The 7,734-nt window shown below is 50.0% G+C and overlaps 1 pseudogene; it reads left to right on the top strand.

The window, feature by feature from the left end:
• Window positions 1-1,390: 1,390 nt before the first annotated feature.
• Window positions 1,391-2,540, top strand: LOC101710174 (twinfilin-2 pseudogene; annotated as a pseudogene).
• The last annotated feature ends 5,194 nt before the right edge of the window (window positions 2,541-7,734 follow it).

The following is a 7,734-nucleotide window of genomic DNA, read 5'->3' as shown; positions in this document are numbered from 1 at the left end:
TACCCTTCCTTCTGTCTAGTTTCATGTTCCCATAAGTCTTGTCTTCATTAACTGCTTTCCAATGCTGTTAAATAGATTTATGTTTTTAAAAGCACTTTTGATTGTTCTTGGTGGTCTACCTGATGCTACTCTGAGCTTTAATATATATAATGATTGCCAAAATGCAAAGAAAAAAATCAGCAGACAGGCTAAAAGTCAAGATTTTTTAGTAAACAAGAAGACAATGTCAAAACTTTCATCAAAAAAATAGAACAAGTGAGACAGAGTCAACTCATCAAGTAGAACATCTAGCTAATACAAGTTTGTCAAAGTAGAGAACAAAAGAAAAGATGAACAGAGTGCATATTGAAAGGGACTACTAATATCAACTAGGATAATTTTTTAAATCCAGTATGCTCCCAAAATAAAATAAAAGGAAAGTATTCAGAACACCAAAGATAAAGGAATCATCCTAGATGCTTCTAGAGGGGGAAAACTTTTAAGTAATAAGGAAAAAGAATCATGACTGACTCAAGTTCCCACATCAGTATTTTAATATAGAATCTTATTCCCAGGAAAACTGCCAACCAATTATGACAGATGGAACAAATATTTTCAGAAATATAGGATCTAAAGGTTTCCTCCAACATACTCTTTCTGAGGAAGTTACTCAAGGATGTGCTTCAAGAAAATAAGGAAGGAAAACAAAAGAGAGAAGGAAGTGAAATCCAGAAAGCATCTGAAATCTAACCAATTAGGGGAAGGAGCAGCGATCCCAGAATGGAAGTCCCAGGGGATCCAGCCAGCAGTCCTAGAGAGCAGGTGCTACAGGAGTCTACAAGGAGTGCTGCTACCAAAAGCAGAGTGCAGCCTGCAGGTGACCACAGAAAGCCTGGCTAAGATAGAAGACAATATAAAGACTTCTTTTTTAAAAGGCAAAATATGCTGCTTAGGAAAACCATGGTTAAAATATAAACCATGGTTTGAGGAATTAACAGAGCATATGAAGAGGTGACCCATTTGATCCACACAGCAGATGAACCTCCTTTTGGGTGGTACAGAGGTCATGATACCTGATGCAGACAGGCAGAGAATGATAGGTGTCTGGAGTTAGCATAATGTAAACACATGTCTACTGTCAACTTTCATAATCAACTCAGGAAGGGACTTTCTAGGGTGTTGAAAGTGTCCTTAAACTAGATTGTGATGAGGCTGCATGACTGTGTAAGTGCACAACAACTCATCCAAACGGACCTTTCAGATAATAATTCCACTGAAGTCTATTAAATTACACCTCATTAAAACTGTTTTGAAAAGGAATGCAACATCATCCTCCTTTGGGTCCCCAAAATGTAACCCTGCCAGGGCCAAGCAGCAGCTCTGACGGTGTGGGCGAGTGGGATGCCAAGCCATGGTGCACCAGACAGGCATCCATGCCACACAGGAGCTGAAGGAATTCTTGGCCAAGGCACAGGCTGGCTCTGTCCGGCTCATCAAAGTCATCATCAAGGATGAGCAGCTTGTGCTGGGTGCCTTGTAGGAGCCCATGGGCCACGAGGACCAAGACTATGACAGGGCTGTGCTGCCACTGCTGGATGCCCAACAGCCCTACTACATGCTCTTCTGCCTGGACTCACAGACCGCTCAGGGCTTCAAGTGGCTCTTCGTCGCCTGGTCACCTGATAATTCCCCCGCCTGGCTGAAGATGCTCTATGTCGCCACACGGGCCACAGTGAAGGAGTTTGGGGGCAGCCACATCAAGGATGAGCTCTTTGGCATGGTGAAGGATGACCTCTTCTTTTCTGGGTACCAGAAGCACCTGTCATCCTGTGTTGCCCCTGCCCCTCTGACTTCAGCCGAGAGAGAGCTCCAGCAGATCTGTGTCAATGAGGTGAAGACGAAGATCAGCGTGGAAAGCAAGCACTAGATGCTGCAGGGCCTCACCTTCCCCCTTCAGCTTGAGGCCCAGTGGGCACTTCAGCAGCTGAAGCAGAAAACCATCAACTACATCCAGCTAAAGCTGGACCTGGAGCGGGAGACCATCAAGCTGGTGCATACAGAGCATACAGATGTTGTCCAGCTGCCCTCCCAGGTACCCCAAGATGCTGCCCGCTACCACTTCTTCCTCTACAGGCACACCTATGAGGGTGACCCCCTTGAGTCTGTGATGTTCATCTACTCCATGCCGGGCTACAAGTGCAGCATCAAGGAGCGAATGCTCTACTCCAGCTACAAGAGGCACCTCTTCAATTCCGTAGAGCAGGACTTCAAGCTGGAGATCTCCAAGAAGATTGAGATTGACAATGGGGCAGAAATGACAGCTGAGTTCCTCTACAATGAGATCCACCCCAAGCAACATGCCTTCAACCAGGCCTTTGCCAAGCCCAAGGGCTCTAGGGGGAAGCGAGGCCACAAGCACCTCATCCAGGGCCCTGGTGAGAATGGAGATGACAGCTAGGCAGCCAGATGGAGCCAGGCTGGCGTGTGGACTGTGGGGTTGCCTGCCTCAGCTCCCTGTACCTCCCTCCTTCCCAGCCTTGGCTCCAGGGAGGTGCTGACTGCAGGGCAGGAGAGCTAGTGGCCAAACACTTGCAGCTTCCAAGGGCCACTGGCCAGCATTTTGTGACCCTTCCCTGTGGCTGTCCCTGCTTCTCATATGTATGCCCAAAGTACCCAGAGCCCTCCCTGGTTGAGTCAGGGGGCCTGGATTAGGAGCTTGGCATAAACCTGGCCTTCACAGGACCTGAGACTGGGGTCCCAGCAGGGCCCAGAAGCCTCTGTGACAGTGGGAGGGGTGAACTGAGCTGGGGCAGGGGTCACTGCAGGACAAGATGGTTGAATGCTGTATTTTCTAAAGAATAAAATATTTTTAAATCTGAAAAAAAAGGAATGGAAAATAACTTTACATGTGGCTATGGAGTGATATCTGAGTTTTTATTATATTATTATTATTATTAATTTTGGTTTTTTTGAGACAGGGTCTTGCTAAGGAGTTCAGGCTGGACTTGAACTCACTATGTAGCTGATGCTGGCCTTGAACTTGTGATCCTCCTGCCTCAGCCTCCTGAGTTCTGGGGTTACAGGTATGTGCCACCATGCCTACCTCAGAGATATATTATTAAATGAGCAAAGCAATGTGGGCAGAAATGAGAGTTGCGAGGGGTGAATACAAAAACACAAACACATTTGCTTATGTTTTCTAAAAAATGAAAAGATAAACTAAAAACTAATAAACAAGCAGCCTTCACAAAGGTAAGGAGCACACTTACTTCAATCTTGATCCAAATTTACTGTTACACCCACACACACACACACACCCCCACACACACACACACACAACTACCAGGGCCATTTGACTCAATGACTATTTGATGGAATTAGGGAATTTTTTGTTAGATTTTATGTGATGATGTTTAGTGAATTTGGAAATAGGTAAGACACTGTAGTTTTTAGAGATAAAATGGTGTCAGGCCTGGGAATTACTTCAGAACCACAGTCCAGGAAGGCAGGTGGGAACCTGGGAGCGGGAGCTGGTAACAGCTGAAGCAGGGTGCTGGAGACCCGGGGTGCATTCTTTCTGTTATTTGCACACACTGTACACTTCCCACAGTGAAAGTTGGTGGAGCGTCGACACCAGGCCCAGTGCTGCCAGCAGTGACTGGAGAGTGACAGGTGGCACTGCTGGGTCGACCAGCTGCCCGGGTCCCCACTGGTGAGGTGCCTGGGATGCTACATCTAGGGGTTGGGGACCTGGGGGCTCCAGTCATCCAAAAGCCACTGTTTCTCTCTGAGGCCCTGTGACCCCTTCCCAAGCCCCTGTGCCAGCTGCAGGGAGCACCTGTCTTTCCGCGCTCCCCAGCAGAGCCCTGGCAGCCGGTGAGTGACAGCAGAACTCCTGCAACCCTGGAGCTGGGGTCCAAGGCCCAGGGGCTGCAGGGTTGATCTCCCTGAGTCCGCTCTGGGTGTGGACACTGCTGTCTTGCTGTGTACTCCCCCACTTTACCCTGTGCCTATGCACTCCTACTGTCTCTTTTGAGTTTTTTTTTTTTGGTACCAGGGACTGAGTTCAGGTCCTTGCACTTGCACAGCAGGCGGCGAAACCACTGGGCTAAATCTCCGGCCCTCTCTTTTGTTTTTGAGAGAGGGTTTCACTGTGTTTTATGACCTGGCCTTGAATTCGTAAGAATCCTCCTGACTCAGCCTCCCCAGTGCTGGGATTAATTTTCCTATTTTTAATAACAATTTCTATAAAACTCTGGTTCTCAGTGTGGGGTCTCCAGGCCCCCCAGAAATTTGCTAGAAATCAAGTTTAGTGGCTCTACCCAGGCCTGGGAGTCAGACGCTACGAGGGGGACCCAGCCTCTGGTCTCAGCGGCCCCTTAAGTACCTAACACATGCTCCAGGGAGGGGCCTGGATGTCCACCCAGGGACAGCCTTGCAGCCTTGGGGTGGCTCGGAAATACTGGCACATGTCGGGATATCCTGGACCACACTGAATTGTTAAATATATTAATAATTCTCAAATGCACGAAATTAAACAACTGGTTTATCTTGCACGAGAGACCAACAAAAAATGAGTTTATGTTGCCAAGTGACTCATTACTGTGCACATCTTAAAAGTTTTTCCTGCTACCCTTGAGCCACTATAAAGTATCCCATGGCTGCAGACTGTACTGCATATTTTTTCCCCCTCTCTAGTACTGAGACCGCATACCCAACACCACTGAATACAGGGGCAATGACTTACAGGACCAGCCCTTTTAAAATTCTGAGATAAGATCTAAGCTACCCAGGCTTGCAGTCTTCCTGCCTCAGCCTCCTGAATAGCTGAGATTAAAGGCACGTGCCACCTCACCTTTCAGACCTCATACACTTTTTAGGTTCTTTCCTTGCAAGGTTGACTGTTTAAAAATTATGTGGGCATCAGAATTTTCTCCATATTAGAGAAGTAAAAATGAAAATAAATTTGCTGCTGATATTGGTAGATATCTATAAACACCAGCAGCAGAGAATCAGTTCTCATTGTCTGACCTTAAAAGAATTATATATATTGTTGTTGTTGCTTGTCTCTCACTATGTAGCTCAGACTGGCCTTGAACTCACTGTGGAGTCCAGGCTGGCCTCAAACTCACTGCACTTCTGCCTCAGCCTTCTGAGTGCTGGGATCACAGGTATGCACCACCACACCTAACTTAGAACATCACAGATTGAACTTAGACGCCACATCAGTTCTTCTTTAATCTGTTCTCTATGCTGCCATCCCATGCTTACCAAGGGCGGAACCCTGAAGGGCCTGTTGGGGAACATGCAGTCTCGCTCTCACGACCTGGACACCTGACTTCCCTAAGAAGCTCTTCAAGGCCCAACCTTGGGTCCTGAGGGGCCTGTGTTTCCTGCACCGGGTCCCAGTGTGGCTGCTGTGGGTCAGCTGGGGAGACAGACATCCTGCTTGGGTGTTCACAACACTGCAGCAAGCCCTGGGAAGGTGACCACCTGGGCGAGGGGACAGCACAGGGTCCTGAGCCCCCCCACCTTGCTGTCCCAACCCTTGCACCAAGTCACCTCAGCCAGACTGGAGCTGCAGGACAAAGGGACCTCGGGCCTCTGCGTCCCCACTGCACCTCCAGCCCTGTGGGCTGGCCAGTGCTGGAGCCACCTGCTTTGTCCTCCAGACAACTCTGACAGTCCTTTTCATCCTGACCTGCCCCATCTGCTCTGCCACTTGGCACCAGCATTTGGTGTCCCTCCAAGCAGAATCAACAGGTGGGGACACAGTCTCTTGTCCTCCTGGGGAGAGGCTTGTGTTTATCCACTCCACAAAGCCACCAGGGACAGCAAACAGAAAGTGCACTTCCTAGCTGTTACAATTGTCACTGTCACTGCCCTCAAGGCAGGGTGGACTGGGGTTGATGTGCTCATGTTTACTAATGACTTCTGCTGCCCTCCTTTCACCCGTCTTCACTGGGGTGCAACTGGGGCCTTCATGCAGGGCTGCTCTCCAGACTTTAGGGCAACAGTCTCCGAGTGACTGTCACATGGGGCATTGCACCTGCTTTGTTGCATTTAGCCACAGTCCCAAATCGAAGCAGTTCTGCTGGCAGCTCTGTGCTGTGCTTCTTAAAAAGCCTCTGCCTCTTGCATGAGCATCTTAACCGGAGACCTTGCTTCAACCTCAAGTGCATGGCAAGCACCCCAAGTCACCTGTGGGTCTCCCACCCCACACCCCCATGGGCCCACCATACCTGAATATTGCTCATCACACGGCCATTGCTCAATCTGTTTGACCCAAATGCTGCCAAGTTCCCAGAAGTTTACTTGTTTCCACCCTTACTTAACAATGTACCCTGCCAAGGAGGCCAGGGACAGGCTTCTAGCAGCACTGAGGAAACACCCTCTGTGCCAGGAAGAGGCACAGGACACCCAAGGCAGGATGGAAACACGGTCCATGTTTACAGAGCTGTAGTACAGTAAGACCCACTGCCACTGGTCTGGCTCAAATCCTCCTCTTGGCTTCGAGTACGCTCATACCATCATTCTTGCTTTCTGCAGCAGTTCCGGAAGTCTCCTTTCCTGAGTGTCTAGCTGTGCTGCCACGGCCACCTCAAAACCTTTCTCTTTCCTGGTCATTTTGACTTTGGACAAGAGCCAGAGTTGCAGTGGCAGACCTGGTGCTTTGCATGAGGTGGACGAGGACACCGTCGTGTTTTCACCAGCTGCCTTTCTGCTGGATGGCGCTCATAGCAGCAGTCACCATGTATCTTGATCACCGTGACAGCTATGTGCAGCTGCCCAGGTCTTGCTCGGCAAGCTAGCAATATGTCTTCCTAGGGCTGAGCACATGTTCATTTGAGGGGCCAGCTTGGGCACTTCAACTCATGCCTTGGACTCCAGGCAGGATGTTCAGCGCTGGCCTGGCTGAGGCTGGCAGGGCCCAGCTCTGCAGTCCTTGAGGCTGTTCCCCAGAGCAGACCCTGTTCCAAACCCTGGACAGGACCTAGGAGCCTGACTGTTGAGGGGTGGGGACACTAGGTTTCTAGGAGGTGCACCTGGAAGTGAACCTCAGTAAAACTCCATTCCAGGGGCTGCTTTTCAACCCCTTTCTGAAGGGTGAAGGATTAATGCTGCAGCTTCTGCTTACGGCAGGGACTTCAGCTCTCGATGAAGCAGTGGGATGAAGAATCAGGTGCCAATGAGCAAAAATGAAGCTGCAAAATGGTTGGTGCAGGAAGCCAGTCACTGAGGCCACACAGTGAATACCATGGCCCATGACAAGTCCAGAGGTGGACGATGCAGTGACAGGAAACATCACAGGTTGCCGGTCTAGGGGATGCACAGGCTTGGAGATGGAAGAAGAGCCCAAAGAGCAGGGCATCTTCTTGGGGTCATCAAAATGTTTGACAACTGACAGAGACGATTGGTCCTGCGTGCTTGCGGTGGTGTATGAGCCACAGGGATAGAGTCTGCACGCTCTGCTGAGAATTGCTCAGCTCCGAGAGCTTCTTCTCCAGCGCCGCCTCAGAGGAGGACATAGTGACGGTGGAGAGGCCCGGGAAAGAGCGGCCTAGGCCGCCCAGTGTAATGAGAAGAGCGACCGCACACGTCCCGGGCCCTAACTGACAGACCGCAAGACTCTTTACCAACTGACAGATGGCCAGCGGTGCAAGGCGGGGGAGGGGATGGGTCTCTGCAGTAATAGCCGCCCGCGTACCCGGCACAAGATGGCCACCCGACCTCTCACCCCGCCGCGAGAGCGAG

This window comes from Heterocephalus glaber, unplaced genomic scaffold (genome assembly GCF_053883595.1).
Source record: "Heterocephalus glaber isolate CG9 unplaced genomic scaffold, H.glaber_assembly_v1.0 deba00000470, whole genome shotgun sequence".
Taxonomy (NCBI): Eukaryota; Metazoa; Chordata; class Mammalia; order Rodentia; family Bathyergidae; genus Heterocephalus; species Heterocephalus glaber.
Note: the sequence above shows the minus strand (reverse complement) of the source record. Positions and strands in the feature narration are given on the sequence as shown.